At 45.7% G+C, this 18,887-nt stretch overlaps 2 pseudogenes across 2 annotated transcripts in view; both read right to left on the reverse strand.

Annotated features, from left to right (window-relative positions):
- The window catches only part of LOC310835939 (inositol polyphosphate 5-phosphatase OCRL-like), a 188,263-nt pseudogene that overhangs the window by 144,532 nt on the left and 24,844 nt on the right, over positions 1 to 18,887 (reverse strand). The window lies entirely within an intron of this gene.
- The window catches only part of LOC310836040 (inositol polyphosphate 5-phosphatase OCRL-like), a 37,657-nt pseudogene continuing 18,792 nt past the window's right edge, over positions 23 to 18,887 (reverse strand). The window contains exons 9-13 of the transcript in view: positions 12,377 to 12,387; positions 4,393 to 4,495; positions 3,369 to 3,577; positions 2,984 to 3,007; positions 23 to 138 (exon numbers count right to left, since the gene is read on the reverse strand). The product of the transcript in view is annotated as an inositol polyphosphate 5-phosphatase OCRL-like (transcript). The remainder of the gene's footprint in view (positions 139 to 2,983; positions 3,008 to 3,368; positions 3,578 to 4,392; positions 4,496 to 12,376; positions 12,388 to 18,887) is intronic.

Here is an 18,887-nt window from a genome sequence, read left to right on the forward strand (position 1 = left end):
CCTTTCAATGGTACCGTCCCCCTCAGCTCACCTGGTGGCAGGCATTCTTGAAGAGGTGGTCCACCAAAAGCCAGATCTCCTTGGCCGCTCAGTGGAGTCATCACCATCCTGGGGTACGATATCCAGAAACTGCTTCTCCTGGAGGTCCAATGACAAGCGGGACTGGCATGAGAGCCTGACAGAATGTGTGCCTGTATGCATTCTTTCCTTGCTCCAGCTGGGTGGACAAGTCTTGCCCTCTGAGGCCACAACTAGGGCTGGGCGATAGCTGGCTTTCAACACGGTGATATATCACTAGCTAAACATTGCAATAGGGACGCAGGTTCGAAAGGTCGGCGGTTCGAATCCCTGCGGCGGGGTGCGCTCCCGCTGCTCAGTCCCAGCGCCTGCCAACCTAGCAGTTCGAAAGCACCTCCGGGTGCAAGTAGATAAATAGGGACCGCTTACCAGCGGGAAGGTAAACGGCGTTTCCGTGTGTGGCTCTGGCTCGCCAGAGCAGCGATGTCACGCTGGCCACGTGACCCGGAAGTGTCTCCGGACAGCGCTGGCCCCTGGCCTCTTGAGTGAGATGGGCGCACAACCCCAGAGTCTGTCAAGACTGGCCCGTACGGGCAGGGGTACCTTTACCTTTACCTTTAAACATTGCAATACACCAATATATCACGATGTCTGAAATAAGATGGAGCTATGTAGAGGCATTGTCTGGCTTCACAGTTTCCCGCCACATGGTGTTTTTCGCATAGTACACACACACATCATGATTCGCAATATATTGCCAGGTCAGAAATTATGAAACCAGTCTCACTATCTAGACTTCAAGCTGATTTGAAAATATATCTATATTGACATATCGCCCGGCCCTAGCCACAGCAAGCATCTCAAGGGGGAAAACAAAAAACAAATTGCTCCCACCCAAAATCCAAGCTCCCCCTCCCCCTATTAATATGCAGCTAGTAATCCTCCCACTCCGGATGTGCAGTTCACCCAAAAGCTTACTGAATATGCAGCTGTGGACATGAGGGTTGGCTAACATTTTATTTAAATTGCTGGAACCTGCCCTGGGACCTTAGGGTGAAGGGCAGGAAATAAGAAAAAGAGCAACAGAACATGGATGGGCCTTCATAGGTTGATGGGCTGCAGCCCCAGCCAGCATGATGAGATGATGGGGTCACATGTTCACCACCCCTTGTCTAGAACACGTTGCAGAGGCAGTGGTAGAAACTGAACAACAGCTGGAGCCCCAGCCCACGACTTTGTCTGGGCAATGCAGCACACAGCAGCTGGTGAACCATGCCTCCGGCCTCCTTCCCATCTTCCTCTCCAGAAATGTTCAGGGTGGTTAGTTCTATCTCAAGCTACCACATTCAAGAGAAAGAGAAAGAGAGGAGGGGGGAGCAAGAGAGCTTTAGGAGCACAGCAATGGCAAGCAGCCCATCACTAAAAGGAGTTGGCAAGGATGGAGAATTTGATCCCCTCATCCCCAGGGCAGCTGTTGATTAGGACCCAGTTCATCCCCCCTCCCCTCCCCTCCCCTCCCCCGCCAATACTCCCCACCCCTGGAGAGAGAGAGAGAGAGAGAGAGAGAGAGAGAGAGAGAGAGAGAATTTGATCCCCTCATCCCCAGGGCAGCTGTTGATTAGGACCCAGTTCATCCCCCCTCCCCTCCCCCCCCCACCACCAATACTTCCCGCCCCTGGAGAGAGAGAGAGAGAGAGAGAGAGAGAGAGAGAGAGAGAGAGAGAGAGTATTGGTGTGGGGAATGACACATGCTGTATCAGAGTCTTAGTGCAAGAGTAGCTGATGCATGCTAAAGAACACAGGAGCCTTGCTAGGTTAGAGCAGCATTTTGTTCCCACAATGGCCAACCACATGCCCTTGGGAGTCCATAGGGACACGGGGACAAGAGTACTCTGTCCATCATGTTCCCCAGAAACTGGTAATCAAAAGCATGTGGTTTGTGATAATAGTGGCAAGAAATAGCCCTGACCGGTAGCCACTGACCAACATATCCTCCATGATTCTAAATGTCTACAGCTGTCCAAATTGACAGTCACCACGGTCTCCTTGTGGCTATGATAATACACCCAGGTATATCTGATTTTGAGAGGAGTGACATTTCCCTGAGCCACCCCAAAGCAGCCACTACCGCTTCCCAAATGCCAGTGCTCAGGTGGTAAGAGTAAGCCAGAGTGGCATAGCCTGTGCAGCAGTTGCTGAGCACAGAGACAAGGAGAAAACTGGCTCTTGGGGCCAGAGGGGGCTGGTTCCTGCATCATGAGACTGGGCTTTCTGCCTCCCGTGCTGCCAATCGCAAGCGGACCCAGAGTCAAGCAGCGCAAAATCAGTGACAAGCAGTGATGGCAAATTCTGGTTTCGTCTCCGTTCTCCTCTGCCGAGTTCTACAAGGGCCACGTTGAGACTAGGGAAGAGAAAAACGCAGAGAGCTAGAGCCACCACCTGGACTGGATTTGAGTCAGAAGGCAGGCAGGTGCGGGTTGCCTGAGAGGAAAGTCCGGTTGGTGGGGTAGTGCCTGGTTTGCCCTAAGGGACCAGCTGCCACTGCATGGAGCAGCTGCTGATCGTTGACAAGGGCAACTCCATTTACGTGCCTTCGAGGCACATGCACACTGCCGCAAAGCTGGAAGGGGCACTTGAAGGGGCAAAAATGTCCCCCCCCCCCAAGAGCACAAAAGCGGCAAAGTGGCATGGAAACAGCATCTCGACTCCCTCCCAGGAGCTTTGGCACCGACCTTTCAGGCCTGTGGAGAGTTGGAGCAAGGAGTTTTGCAGGGAGGCTGCTGGTTTTCAAAAGGCCTTTCAAAAGGGCTTCCGGAAGTTTAGAGGGTGTTTGCAGGCTTTTCCAATGCTGTCCCCAATATACGCAATTTCATTTAAACGCACGGTACCTCGGAACGCAACGCCCGTGTAAACCTGATTTGAGCCCGCTACAAGAACATCTAGAGGATAGCAAACCAACTGTTACCTTTTCTAGGAAGCTGTCTTCTCCCTGAGATCAGAGGAGGAAGGCAAGAGCAAAAGACAACCAAGGGTGTTAATGGCACAGGCCCTGAGAAGAGAAAGAAACAGCCCGTTGGCTGAACAGTATCTGGGCAGATGGCAGGGAAATGCACACGGTTCAGTGGCCCTGCGAAAGGGCAGGTGGGAGGACCAGAACCTGGGATGACTCAGTCAAGGCAAACAAAGGGCATGAACAGCACACAGGAAGCGGATGCACAGCTACAGAAGCTGAATGCAGCGGAGGACCCCCAGCCCCCACATTGCTGAGTGGAAGAGCAGCTGTTTTTCAAGCAGGCAAGCAGAGTGGGAAGGGTAGACATCCAGCCAGGTAAATCAACCCCTTTCCCTACCAGGTCAATAAGTCTGGTGACGGGAACTTCGCCAAGCGGCTGCCTCATCCAGCACAAGGCTTCCAAGGAGGTCCCGAAGCAGCTTGGTAGGTAGCTCCCACTGATGGTGAGGAAATAGTCCTTGCCAGGGTCAAGGTGAAGGACAAAGATAGCCTCAATCTTCTCTTCCTTGCTGACGTACACATCCAGGGAAATGTCCACCGTCTCACCTAAAACGGGAGGAGGTCAGGTAGATACACTCTTTGGCACAGCCAAGTTGGCTTGTCTGTAAATTAAAAGTGAAGACAGTGAAGAACTGAACAGAAGGACACAATGCAAGCCTGCTGGATCAGGCCAATGGCCCATCTAGTACAGCATCCTGTTCTCACAGGTGTATGGGGGAAACCTTAACTTCAAGAATTAGGAGAAGAAGCGACTCAGTTCCCGCCGCACTTTCCTCTCTAGTCCTCCAAAGCAGCAGCTGCACAGAAGATGGTGACAGGATACTGGGGGGTGAGAGAAAGTGATCCTAACAAAAGAATATAAAAAGGGAAAGGATTTGTGCGCCCCCAATGTAACTTTCTTTTTTAGTTTACATTTCATTGAGTTTTTAAAAGTTTGGCTAGTTCTATATGTTCCCCAAGATATTTTTGTGCCTACACAACATAAAAATACGCATTTTTTTAAAAAAGTAATTTTTGGACGGACTGCTCTCACTGGTTCCCTGCGATGCCAAAAGGTGTTTGGGGACCCTCCAACATTGCTTGGCTTCAATTCATTTGTGTGTGTGTGTTTGTTTAAAGCTGGTCACACACACTTTTACAATGCAGCCCACAAATGTTAAGCCTCCCCTGCTCTACCAAACTCCCAAGGTTTGAGGGAGGAGGGTTGGGAAGAGGAGGAGAAAAGGAAGGCCTTCCCTAGATGAGCCTTGGGGTCCCTATCCAACTCTACAGTTCTCTGATTCCAGAGAGAGACGCGCTGGGCTCCAAGTATCCCTCGCAGGGCTCAGTGCGAAGCCATGGCTTCCAATACTGGCTGTCACTGAGCTTGGGGATAAAGGAGAAGTGGAGGGTGACCTGCCCGTTGTTTGTGATCTGGAACTTCTCCTTCTGCAGCTGCCGGAACTTCACATTCTCAAACGGAAACTGCAGAGCAAAAGGGGGCGGGGGAGGAAAGAGAGTGCTTGCCTTCAGCAGAGGCAAGGAAACGTGCTCCAGGGGGAAGTTTGTCCTTGGCCCCGGCCTCTCATTTAGGGGACTGCACATGCAGCAGGTCCATGTGGGGCTCTCCAGATATTGCTGCACTTGCCACTGGCCATGTTGGCTGGGGATGATGGGAGTTGTAGTCCAGCATCTGGAGGGCACCACGCTGGCTACCCCTGGAGTCTTTGCCTGCGAGGAAGAGGCTGCCACTCAGTGGAAGGGCATCTGCCTTGCATGCAAAGGTCCCAGGTTCTATCCCCAGCATCTCCAGGTAGGGCTGGGAGAGATCCCCCGGAAATCCTGGGGAACCGCTCAAGACTGAGCTAGATGGGCCAAGGGCTTCTTCCCCCCCTGGTCTTTTTGCAGCAAACCCTCTTTAAGGTGTTGGAGAGGATCCTTTTTTTAAAAAAATATAATAATTTTTATTCAATTTTTTCCTATTTAAAATTTATACAGTTCATACATCTTTTTTATATCCCTTCTCTTTTTTGACTTCCCTCAACCTGGCTGATACTCCTTCCCTTCTTGATTTCTTACACATTTCTAAAACCTTACTTCTATTATTTTTATAAATTAAATCTTATTTTACTCATATTCTAACATTTCTTTTTACAGAGCTTCATTGAAACTTACAAGCGTTATTTGATTATCACTTAATTTATGCATATACTCTGTAAACTTTTCCTAGTCTTCTATAAATCTCTGATCTCGTCGATTTCGGATCCTTCCCGTCAGTCTATCAAGTTCTGCAAAGTCCGTCATCTTCAATCTCCATTCTTCTAATGTAGGTAGCTCCTCTTGCTTCCATTTCTGAGCCATCAGTATTCTTGCTGCAGTCACTGCATAAAAAAATAACTTCTTTTCTTTCTTATTTATCTCATTCCCTGTAATACCAAGTAAAAACGCTTCTGGTTTCTTAACAAAAGTGTACTTAAACATTTTCTTCAATTCGTTATATATCATTTCCCAAAAGCTTTTTACTTTCTTACACTTCCACCACATATGATAGAATGTACCCTCTTTTTCTTTACATTTCCAACATTTGTTACATCCTTTATACATCCTTGCTAACTTCACTGGTGTTACATACCATCGATACATCATTTTCATCACATTTTCTTTTATTGTTGTACATGCAGTGAATCTTAAACCTTCTTTCCATAATTTCTCCCAATCCTCCATTTGTATATTATAGCCAAAATCTTTGGCCCAGTCAATCATAACCGATTTTACCTCTTCATCCTTTGTATACCATTCTAATAATATCTTATACATTTTAGCCAAAACTTTAATATCACTGTTTATTATTTCTTTCTGAAATTTCGACTCAAAACCTCTTAGTTTTAGATCTTTTTTAAACATTTCATTGATTTGAAAATAATGCAGCCAATCATTAACATGTTCCTTAACTTCTTCAAACGATTTCAACCTCCATTTACCTTCTGTTTTTATTATTAAATTCTGGTATGTTGCCCACCCCCCTTTCATATTGATTTTTTTCACACTCAGCGCCTCTAGTGGTGACAACCAATACGGAGTTTTTACTTCCAACAAGTTTTTATACTTTTCCCAAACCTCTATCAAAGACCTTCTTATGGTGTGGTTTTCGAAACCTTTATGTACTCGCTTTTTGTCATACCATAAATAAGCATGCCACCCAAATCTATTATCAAAACCTTCTAGATCTAGCAAATCAGTGTTTTCTAATTTCATCCATTCCTTCAACCAGCAGAGGCAAGATGCTTCATAATATAATTTCAGGTCCGGCAGGTCGAAGCCTCCTCTTTCTTTTATATCAGTCAGTAGCTTAAATTTTATTCTCGGCTTCTTACCCTGCCATATAAACCTTGAAATTTCTCTTTGCCGCCATCGCCGAATGGCGGACTCCCTCCGAGCTCCGGAGGGAGCCTGCTCGGCAGGGGCTGGGTCCTACCGCGCCGGCGACGCGGGGACCCTCAAAAAACATGGGCGCTGAAACCCATGGACATGGTGACTCGGCTGGCACCTTTTGCGCTCCCCCCCGGCCCGCGAAGGAGCCTTTTTAAAGGCTGCGGAACGGGTGACGGGGGGGGGGGGTGCTTTGAGTCCTCCGCTTCCCCTGCCGAGCGAAGCCGCATGCCATTCGACGGAGAGCGCTGACTTCTTCTATTGAAAATCTGGACCTAAAAGAATAACCCGTGAGTAATTGGAACCTGGACTAAAAAGGGGGATAAATTTTTAAAAAATTCGGAGCGAGCGGGGGAGGCGCAAAAAGGAAGTCAGCCCCCCCCCCCCCCGTTGTAGAGGAGTTAAAGCAAAGGATTTGACATCTAAGATCGAGTGCAACCCTATTCTTACAAAGATATTAATTTCGCGACGGAAAACTATAAGACTGAGCTGGAGGAGAAAAGTGGAATTGATTTAAAAGTAACCCCCCCCCCCCGGAACCCTGGGAGCGTTTTGTGAGAGCGCCGGGAGAAGACAAAGAGAGGTTTTGACAGCTGTCAAAGAGCTGTCAAAGCAGAAGAACAAAATGAGAACTTTGTTACAAGGACTTTGCCGGTTACATTTGTTATAAATTGGATACAAATTGTTTAAAACAAGGAATAACAAGCTATTTGGACTGATTGGGGTGATCTGGAAGGGAACTGAGTTATTGCAACCCACCTAGAGGAGCCGAGGGATATTACAAGTTGTTGACATGGAATTTGAATAGAACTTTCTATCTCCTGGGAAACTGCAGAAATGGAACACTATTTTGACTACAGAGGCTGACATACTAAAGAAGACAATAGACTTATCTATTGAAAAATGGAAGGGACTTGGCATTATGTTTCGTTCCTGAATAACAGAGCCTCTGCAGCTGAATTTGAAGCTTTTGGAATTAGAACATTTGTGCAGGAAAACAGGAAAGGAAAGGGAAAAAAAAGAAAAGAAAAGGAGAGAGATCAACAAGAACAACAAGAATAACAAGAATAACAAGAATTGGATAAAGTTGAAAGAGGGAACATTTGGGACATCCAGACCTGAAAGGTTTAAAGAAATAAAATTGGAGTTTTTACTCCTAATGTATAAAAATCTGGATGGAAAAAATGGGCCTTTTTGAGACAGACTCCTTCCAAGATTGGACATTCGAAATTAAAGATGACTGGTAAAGGACTATGGCTTAAATAAATTGTGGGAGCTCCAGGAAGACATCAGATGTTGATAAATTTTGGGAACGCAACCGGGAAAAGGGGGAGGGAAATTTGGAATCCAAAGGGTGTTAAACTACATTTTATTTCATTATATTTTAATCTGTAATGTATGTTAAAGGGGGGAATGCGTGGAAGGGAACAGGTCGATTTTAGGAGATGGGAAAATATTTTTAAATTGGGTCAATGACAATAAGTTCAAAATTTGGGATAAGAAATTGCTGAATTTATAAGTAAGAATTGGAATACAAGAGGGGGAGGGGAGGGGAAGTCCTGGAAAGATGTTATGGAAAACAAGATTTTAAATTTGGATGTTTTGTTTTTTATTTGGTTGTAATTGGAAACTTTTAATAAATATTATTTTTTTTTAAAAAAAAGAAATTTCTCTTTGCCAATTTTTAAAGATAGCTGCCCCCCTGATTACTGGAACGCTTTGAAATAAAAATAACATCTTTGGTAGCACGTTCATTTTTATTATTGCAATTCTTCCCAAAATGAGAATTTCATTCTTTCCCACACCTCTAAGTCTTTTTAATCTTACTCCAGGTTGGTATGTAGTTATTCTGATACAAATCAATACTTCTGGGGGTTAACCAAACTCCTAAATATTTAACTTTCTTTACCACTTCTATTTCTAAATGTTGCTGCACTTTATCGATAGTTTCTCGATCCATATTTTTACTAAACATTTTTGTCTTTTTCTTATTCAAAATAAATCCCGCCAATTGGCCAAACTGTTCTATTTCATTCAAAACGTCTGTTACAGTATTTGTCGAATTTTCCAAAATTAGTACCAAGTCATCGGCAAAGGCCTTAACCTTATATTGTTTACTTCCTACCGTTATCCCTTTTATCTGTTCATTGCCTCTTATTGCTCTTAAAAGGACTTCCAGTACCGTGATAAATAACAGTGGTGAAAGCGGACATCCTTGCCTAGTACCTTTGGTTATTTTTATGTTTTCTATTACCACATTGTTAACTATTAATTTTGCTCTTTGGTCTCTGTATATTGCTCCAATACCATTCATAATTCCTTGTCCAATATCCATCATTTCAAAGTTTTTTAACATAAATTCCCAAGAAATATTATCAAAGGCCTTTTCCGCCTCCACAAATTTCAACATAGCTTGCCTATCATTCCTGGCATTCAAATATTCCAAAACGTTAATTACATTCCTAATATTATCTTTCATTTGTCTGCCAGGAAGAAAACCTGCTTGATCTTCATGTATCAAACCCTTCAACACTTTTTTCATCCTATTTGCTAATATATTGGCAAACAGTTTATAATCATTATTTAGAAGCGAAATCGGCCTATAATTCTTAACTTGAGATAAATCTGAGTCTTGCTTGGGTATTAAGGTAATATATGCTTCTTTCCAAGTTTCTGGTATCTCTCTTTTTATTAATATATCATTCATTACTTCTCTCAGTGGTACAACTAGGATGTCCTTCATTTCTTTGTAAAATCTTGCACTGAATCCATCCGGTCCTGGAGTCTTTCCACTTTTTAATTCTTTAATTGCATTTCTTATTTCTTCTATTTCTATTCTCTCATTTAATTTACTTTTCTCTTTCGTCGGAATTTTCTGCACCCCTTTCTCTTTCAAGTATTTTTCTATTTTCTTTAGATTATCTTTCTCCTTCTTCTTGTATAGTTGTCTATAAAAGTCCACAAATCCTTTCCTTATTCCTTTCGGGTCATCAATCTCTTTATCTTCAACCACAATCTTATGTACCTGTGATGGGATAATGAGCTGCTTGTGCGTAAAAGCTGAATCCCTCAGAGCTTTGCATAGGTCTCAAAGCTCTGCCTTTACGGGAGCCCTCAAAGCATGACTCCCTCAATCGCTGGCAGAATCCGTCAGTGGACGCTTCCGGAATTTACGCCAACATATGAGTTCCTTAATGGAAACTCTACGTCTGGATTCTCTGCGTGACAGTTTCCTGCGCGGAGTGGGCGTCCCCAGCGGAGGTCCTGAGCCCTCCCCGCTGTTCTCACTGGAAGCATCTTGGAGCCATCCCTCCGCCTGAGTTTCTGCAGGAACTCTCCCTCTCCCCCTGCTGGTTCCTTCCTCAGCATCTGAGGGTCTCTTAGCCTCCTTGAGCCCTTCCACCACCTGACTCTCCGATGGCAGTTCCCTGACATCCACCTCCCCTCCAGGACCCCCCTCACCCCCCGTTTCCCCCTCCTCTCTGGGTGGTGAGGTTGGGAACCCCCGGAAAGAATCCTCCTCATCTTCGGATGACTCGAAAACCGCTTTCCATCTACTACTGTCCCTTCTGCCCGAATACTCTTCCACATCTGATTCTTCTTCCTCTTCCTGTCCTGATTCTGGGAACCCCTCGAACTCCTCTTCCTCGTCAGTGGTTCCGAAGTGTTTCTCCCAGAACCTAGCCAAAGGCTGAGGCTTCCTTGGGAACTGGCGATGAAACGTTTCTACTAATACCTCATCGTTGACCGTTTCTGCTGGTACCCAGGTATTTTCAGACTCCGGTTCCCCTTCCCATTCTACTAAGTACTCCACCTGTTTACCCTTCCACCGAGAGTCGAGTATTTCTGCTACATGACTGCTGCGTTCCCTCTCTTCCACTTGCGGTACCGCGGGAACCTCCCCCTCACGGCCCACAAACTCCCGACCCTCTCGGTATGGTGACAGTAATGATCTATGGAATACTGGGTGCAGTTTCATGTTGTTTGGCAACTTGAGTTTGAAGGCCACCGGATTTACCTGTTGTATGACCTCAAAGGGTCCCAGTCGTTTGGGTCTCAATTTCTTACACCCACCCTGTTAGAGGACATTCGGCACAGAAACATGTGTGTATACCTTTAAGAAGTTTCTGGGATTAATTGGCTGCAGGTGACCGTTGCTATAAAGGGAAAAAGCTGAGTTTTGTTGCTTGCCTGCAGGAATAACATCCACCAGAGCTTGTGTTTATTTGTTTAGTAATAAAGTCTTCGTTTTTCCGTTTGGTTTTTTTTTTTACACCTATGTCTCCTGGAGTCACTCTGTCCTCTGCCACCGGCTGGAATCCCCCTCCAATAGGTTATGGGCCCAGTCCCCAGTCCTGAGTGGGGAGACAGAGCGTGAAAAGAACCCAGAGACTGGAAGCAACTCAGCGTTTCTCAAGCAGCTGGCTGTGTGAAGGCATCGGCAGGGAGTGTCTGTTTGAGACCAGGAGCCGAACATTTCTTCAAGCCACGTGTGAGTAAGAACTGAGTGGAAAGCCGAAGGCTGGGTGGTGCCATGGCTGGACTTGGAGCTGGAGCTCAAGGGGGAGCTTCCTATTTTCCAGTAGAGAAACTGGGAGAGTCCAATTATATGTCATGGAGTTTACAGATGCAGGCGTTTTTAAAGAAAGAACAATGTTGGACTGCTATTGTTAACCCTCCTGTAAAAGAGGAGGATGAAGAAGTAGATGAAGCAGACCAAAGGCTGGAGGACAAAGCCTATGCCAATTTAATTTTGAGTTTAGAGAAGTCTCAGTTATCTCATGTGCGAGACCTTGAAACAGCAAGTGAGATTTGGCAAGCACTGAGAGCAATACATATTAGAGACACTGCTGGCAGCAAAATTACTCTAATGAGAGCTCTGTACCGAGCCAGACTAAGTGAGGGTGAATGTGTTTCAACACATCTTCAAAGAATGCGTAATTTATTTTCACAGTTAAATGAACTTGGGGAACATTTTTCTGAACAGAGAAAAGTTTATATTGTGCTGTCTTCACTTCCTGAGTCATGGGACAATTTAGTGATGACTCTGGAAGCAATCCCAGAAAGCCAATTAACAATGCATTTCTTAACTGGCCGTTTGCTTGATGAGGAGGAAAGACGCCATGAGAGGAAGGCCACAACCCCTCACCATAACTCCAGAAATGGGAGGCAGTCCAGTAAAAGATATGCAACTGATGAGGAGCGGCATCCTAAAGAGGTTGTAGACCACAGAGAGGAAGCAGCGTTCACAGTTAGAAGATGCTATCGTTGTGGGTCAACCAAGCATTTAGTACGACAGTGCACTGTGTCTGTGGGAGAAAATACAAGACAAGGGCGGCCTGCGTTTGCTGGGAAGCGAGGAGACAGGAAGAATCGAATCCAGTATGTTTCTGCAGCAGTTCGAGGCACCAGTCACAACGTTGGACAAGACTGGATTTTAGACTCAACAGCGACAAACATTTTTGTCAAGTCTGCACAAACCCTTGTAGAAAAGCAGCCTTGTAAATCTGTAAATGTAGTACTAGCTGATGGAACAGTGCATGAGTCAGCTGGAAAGGGTAGTGTGAATATCAACTGTTTAAGTACCAGGTTTACCAATGTTTTATGTGTACCAAGCTTAGAAAATAATTTGCTTTCAGTTACAAGTCTTGTTAAGCAGGGATTTAAAGTAACCTTTTCTGGTTCAGGCTGTAGAATAGAGAAAGCTGGGAAAGTGGTTACAGCGTCGCTACAAAATGGTTTGTTTGTTTTGAAAGACCAGCTAGTAAGTGAGTCTGGGGCATGTGTTAAAGCCTGTAATAGAGCCTTGCATGATGAGTGCCAGCATTTGTGGCATTGTCGTTTGGGGCATGCCAATTTCCGCAGTATTGCAAAAATGCCAGAATTAAGCAAGGGAATTAAAATGAAAAAATGTTCAGTTTTTCTAGACTGCAATACCTGCAAGGAATCTAAAAGTAAGCGAGGGTCTTACCCTGAAAGTACCAGAATTAGCAAGAGGCCATTTGCTTTAGTACATTCAGACCTTTGTGGGCCATTTGCAGAGTCTGAAGGAGGAGCAAAGTTTCTTTTGGTTCTTGTGGATGATTATAGCCGGTATACTTGGGTATATTTGTTAAAACACAAAAGTGAAACTGGTCAACTGATTAAGAATTGGATCAACTATATAGAAAGGCAGTTTCCTTACAAAGTTACCCAGTTACAAAGTGACCGTGGAGGCGAGTTCATGTCTGAAGCCCTCCAAGTTTGGTTGAAAAAGCGTGGTATTTGTCACCGTAAATCGTGTCCTTTTTCACCTGAAGAAAATTCAGTTGCAGAACGCAAGATAAGATCTTTACAAACAATGTTAGATTCAATGCTATGTGATTCTGGCCTATCCAGGAAGTATTGGGGAGAAGGAATTCTGTGTGCTAACTACATACAGAACAGATTGTTTCATTCTACCATAAACAACACCCCTCATTTTTTGCTTTATGGGAAAAAAACCTTTTTGGACCATGTTAAAACTTTTGGTTGCTGGGCCTGGGTTCACATCCCAAAAGGACAGAGAAGGAAAGGAGAGCCCAAGGCAAAGAAACTTAGGTTTGTTGGCTATCAAACTTGGTCAAAGGGGTATCGTTTTGCACTAGGGCGTGGCAGAGTTGTAATATCAAGACATGCAGAGTTTTGTGAGCAAGATGGTTGGGTTCGTTTACATGGAAATTCAGAAGTTATGTTATCTTCTGATAATACAGATAAATTTGTGAAATCTGAGGAAGAAAAGCCACAAATTAAAGAAAGTTCTGAAAGTGACAGTGATGAGGATTCAGGGGATGAGGATCCCAGTACACAATCTCCTAAAGCTGAACCAATTTCTCCTGAGCAGGATGAATCAGAAGGGGAAGATAGTTCAGAGGGGGAGAGTGTCCAAGTTAGAAGGTCACAAAGAAGTAATAAGGGGGTACCTCCAGAAAGGTTTACTATACAAGAAGCTAAAACTGTTGATGTGAAAAAGGAACCTCGTGATTATGAGGAAGTTTTAAAGTTACCACACCAGGAAATAGTAAGGTGGAAAAATGCAATGAAAGCAGAAATGAAATCTTTAGCAGAACACGATGTCTTTACCATTGAGCCATTGCCAGAAGGAAAAAAGGCAGTGGGCTGTAGATGGGTGTATAAAATAAAACACTTGGCAGGTGGTGATGTTAAGTACAAAGCCAGACTGGTAGCACAAGGCTTTACTCAAAGAAAAGGTGAAAGCTTTGATGAAACCTTTTCTCCTACTGCAAGGAGTGAAAGTGTAAGCTTATTGCTAGCTCTTGCAGCACAACGTGGGTTTAAGGTAAACCATTTTGATATTGAAACAGCTTATCTTAACGCAAATCTGCAAGAAGAATTTTTTATGAATCAAGCGCCAGGTTTTGAGGCAGCAGAACAGAATTCTGTATATAGGCTGAACAAAGCAATTTATGGGCTCAAACAGTCAGCTAGAAATTGGAACGAATGTCTTGATAATGCTTTAAAAAATCTTGGTTTTAAAAGAAGCTTAGCTGATAACTGCTTGTACACTAAAGGAAAGGGTGATAAACAAGAATTGTGTTTGTGTTATGTTGATGATTTGCTTTACTCTACAAAAGGTGACAAGCAAGTGAAAAAATTTGCAGAACAACTAAGAAAGGAATTTAAAGTAAGAGATTTGGGGCCCGTAAAAAATTATCTCGGTTTAGAAATTCAAAGAACAAACGATGGAAGTTTTTTGTTGAGTCAAAAAGACAAAATAGTGGAGTTACTTGAAAGAAACAATATGCAAAACTGCAAGGGAATAAAAACCCCAATGGAAATAGTTTTTTTCAAAAATGAAGGAGAATGCACAAAACCTGTAAATCCTGAAATGTACCATTCAATAATTGGAAGTTTATTATACATTTCATTGTGGAGCAGACCAGATTTGAGTTATGCAATTGGAATACTAAGCAGACTAGTAAACTATCCTACAGAAAACGCCTGGAAAGGTTTAAAACGTATTTTCCGGTATCTAAAGCAAACACTTGATTATTGTTTAAAATTACCATCTTCAGGGTCCACAAAATTGCAGTGTTACGTGGACAGCGATTGGGCCAACCTGCCTGATAAAAAATCAATTTCTGGAATGGTATTTCAATTTGGAGATTCTTTAGTAGGATGGAAATCCAAAAAAACAAACTATAGTGGCCACATCATCAACTGAGGCCGAATACTGTGCATTGTCAGAATTATGTAATGAAGTAAAATTTTATGTTCAGATCCTCAAGAATATAGACGTACAGTGTAATTATCCTATTCAAGTTATGGAAGATAATCAAGCCGTAATAACCTTGTCTGGATCTGACCTGTTTAGAAACAAATCAAAGCATTTAGAAATTAAATACCAAAATGTAGCTGAAAATGTAAAACAGAACCAGATAATGCTGAAGTATTGTGAAAGTACACAAAATGTGGCGGATGTATTTACAAAAGCGTTAACCTTTGAAAAACATACACGACTGGTAACAAAGTTGGGTGTTGCAGTGTGTGATATGTAAATATGTTCTGTTCTGCTTAAAATAATATTGTTTCTGTTTGAACGAGAGGGGGTGTTAGAGGACATTCGGCACAGAAACGTGTGTATACCTTTAAGAAGTTTCTGGGATTAATTGGCTGCAGGTGACCGTTGCTATAAAGGGAAAAAGCTGAGTTTTGTTGCTTGCCTGCAGGAATAACATCCACCAGAGCTTGTGTTTATTTGTTTAGTAATAAAGTCTTCGTTTTTCCGTTTGGGTTTTTTTTTTTTATACCTATGTCTCCTGGAGTCACTCTGTCCTCTGCCACTGGCTGGAATCCCCCTCCAATATGCCCTTGAATGGCAACCCTTGTGTCGACAACCACACCCGGTCCCCCACCCTTATGGTCTCTCCTTCCCTTCTGCTCCTGTCTGCCTGTTTCTTGTATTCTTCCTTGGCCCTATCCAAATTCATTTGGAGCTGACGATGTATTGCTTCCATTTCTTCTACAAAGTGTTCCGCTGCCGGTACGCTCCATCTTCCCCCTCCTTCCCCTGGAAATGCCCTAGGATGGCACCCATAATTAGCCAAAAAGGGACTCATTCCCGTGGACACATTGTCCGCGTTATTGTAGGCAAACTCGGCCAGAGCCAATTTCTCTACCCAGTCATTCTCTCTGTCATTCACATAACACCTCAGGTATTGTTGTAGAATACTGTTTGCTCTTTCCGCCTGCCCATTAGTTTCTGGATGTCTGGCGGTCGAGAAATTTACCTCTACGTGCAGTAAGCTCATGAGCTTCCTCCAGAACCTGGAAGTAAATTGTTTTCCTCGGTCTGAGACCACCCTCAAGGGGGCGCCATGCAACTTTAAAATGTGTTTTACAAACAACCTGGCGGTTTCTTCTGCCGTGACCGCATGCGAGCAGGCTATAAAATGGCACATCTTAGTTAATAGGTCTACCACCACCATGACAGCTGTTTTCCCTTTGGATTTTGGCAGATCCGTCATAAAATCTATGGATACCGCCTCCCATGGCCGTTCTGGTGTGGGTAAGGGTTCCAGTAACCCCGCCGGTGCCAGCCTCTCCCCTTTTGCCCGCTGGCATCGGTCGCACCCCCTTACATACTCACGTACATCTTCCCTCACCTTTGGCCACCAGAACTGCCTGGTAACCAACCACATGGTTTTGTGTTGCCCAAAGTGCCCCCCGGTGGGGCTGTCGTGCAATTGTTTGAGCACTCTACCCCTCAGTTCCCCTTCTGGTATGTACAGTGCCCCCTTGTAATACAACGCCCCGTTCCTTTCCTCAAAACCCCCTGTGTTCTCTCCAGCTCCCCTGAGCCCTCTGAGCTTATCTTGGGCGTATTCGTCGTTTTCGGTTCCCTCTACCAGTTCTCTTTGCCCCACCAATGCTGCCCCACACACCCAGTGGTCCTCGGGGATGATATGCCTGTCCTCGGGCGCTCCCTCCCCCTCTAAATACTCTGGTTTTCGAGAGAGAGCGTCCGCCCTGACGTTCTCCGGGCCCGGTACGTAACAAATTTCAAAATGGAATTTGGATAACTCCTGTGCCCATCTCACTTGTCTCTGGTTCAGTACTCGGGCCGTTCTCCAATATTCAAGATTTTTGTGGTCCGTGCACACTTGGACCTTGTGTTGTGCTCCAATCAGCAGGTGTCGCCACCGCCGAAAAGCTTCATGAATGGCGAGCAGTTCCCGGTCGTACACGGTGTAGTTCCTCTCGGATTTGTTCAATTTCCGCGAGAAGAAGGCACACGGTCTCCAGTCTGACGCATCTTTTCCCGGCTGGAGAAGCACCGCCCCTACCGCTCGATCAGATGCGTCCGTTTCTACCCTCATCGGCTTCTGAAGATCCACGTGCAAAAGCTGTTCTTCCGACTCGAACGCTTTCTTTAGCCTTTCAAACGCTTGCTGTGCCTCTTCCGTCCAGGCGAATTTCTTCTTACTACTGAGACAATCAGTGATGGGAGCCGTTAAGTGGGCAAAGTTTTTGATGAACTTCCGATAGAAGTTTCCAAACCCCAGGAACCTCTGCACGTCTTTCCTGGTTCTGGGTGCCTTCCATTCCAGTACCGCTTGGACCTTGCTGGGATCCATGGCCAATCCCTTGTCAGACAACCGGTACCCCAGGAATTCCACCTCCCTGGTATGAAACTGACACTTCTCCAGTTTCACCCACAGCTGGTTTTCTCGCAGTCTGCTCAGTACCTCTCTTACATCTCGCACATGCTGCTCCTCATTCTCTGAGTACACCAATACGTCATCTAAGAATGACACACAGTTCTTGTAAAGCAAAGCTCCCAGGACGTGATTCATGAAGGATTGGAAGCAGGCTGAGCCCCCCTGTAGGCCGAAAGGCATAACGAGATACTCAAAGGCCCCCAAGGGGGTGAACATGGTAGTTTTCCATTCATCTCTGTCAGGGGTTCAGAAGGAGAGACACAGGAGGGGGAGCAAATGGAGAGTGAGGAGGAGGAGTACGAGGGGGGCGCAGGCAGTGACAGTGGCCAGAGTTATTCCACAAGCCTCTCTAGCGAATCGGAGGACTCACAGAAGGGAGCGCCGGTGGCCAGAGCAAGGGAGATTCCAAGGGAGAAACCTCAAGAGGGAGGGGCCAGCGGGGAGTCTCTGAACAGCAGCTGGAGATCAGGGCCAGCGTCTCCACCAGAGCGCAGTGGGGAGGGGGAGTCCCAGGAGTCGGGACCAGTGTCCTCACCACCAGAGGGAGGAGAGGAGTCAGGTTTGGCAACACCCACATCAGGAAGCGGGGAAACGGTCAGAAGGAAAGTCACCGGCTGGGCGCGCGCGCCAAGTTCAAATGTACAGGAGCGCGGCACAGCGGGGAGCCCGGGAAGGGAGCCAGGTCCTAAAGCCCGTCGGAGGGAGGGGCAAGACTCAGGAGGCTCCGCGTCAGAGGAGTCCAGGAAGGAGGGAACCCCAGAGGGCAGAAGGACCCAACGCAGGAAAGAGCAGCGCAAGAGGTGGAGCCGGGCTAGAATCTTAAACTGGTGTGGGTGGAGCAGTGAGTCAGAGGGGACTTAGCCGGTCTAGCGTTAAGACGTGGGCCTGCGCGCCCAGAGCTTGGAAATGGAAACTAAACTTCAATAAAGACTTTTGTATATAATATCCACTGGGCGTTGGTCCTCTGTGAGCTGGGACCTAGCGGCAGTCCTGACAATCTCCTTTTCTCATCCGTATCAGGTTATATGCCCCCCTCAGGTCCAGCTTGGTAAAAATCTTTCCCTTCCTCACCCGGGTCAAAATGTCATCAATTCTGGGCATGGGGAAAGCCACTGGTTCTGACACTGCATTTACGGCCCTGAAATCCACTACCAGCCTAGGTTTATCTGTGTTTTTTTTGTCCACAAAGAAAACTGGGCTACCCCCCACCGCTCGTGACTCCCTGATGAAACCTCGTTTCAGGTTTTTGTCAATGAACTCCCTTAACTCCTGCATCTCCCTGTCAGACATGGCGTACAGTTTGCCTACTGGCAGCTGGGCTCCTGGGAGTAGGTTAATTTGACAGTCAAAGGGTCTGTGCGGGGGCAGTCTATCTGCTTCTCTCTCGCTGAAGACGTTGCCCAGGTCAGCGTATTGTTGTGGTATTTCTCCCTTTTTTTCCACCTCCATCCCTGCCAGAGTGGCCATGGCTTCCCCCTGAGTTTCCCTTCCCTTGCAGTGTTCTAGGCAATGAGCTGACCCAAAAGAGACTATCCGCTGGTGCCATCCCACTAGCGGGTCATGCAGCACCAGCCAGCTCATTCCCAATATGATGGGCGCTCCTCCCAGTGTGGTCACATGAAACGCAATCACTTCCGTGTGCCTGGCCACCTTCATTATCATGGGAACAGTCTGTTGGTTCACTTCTCCTCCCAGCAGTTCCCTCCCATCAATCGTTGTCACCTGCAAAGGGTTACTTAAAGGGAGCG

This window comes from Podarcis gaigeae (genome assembly GCF_964106915.1).
Source record: "Podarcis gaigeae genome assembly, chromosome: W".
NCBI lineage: Eukaryota > Metazoa > Chordata > Lepidosauria > Squamata > Lacertidae > Podarcis > Podarcis gaigeae.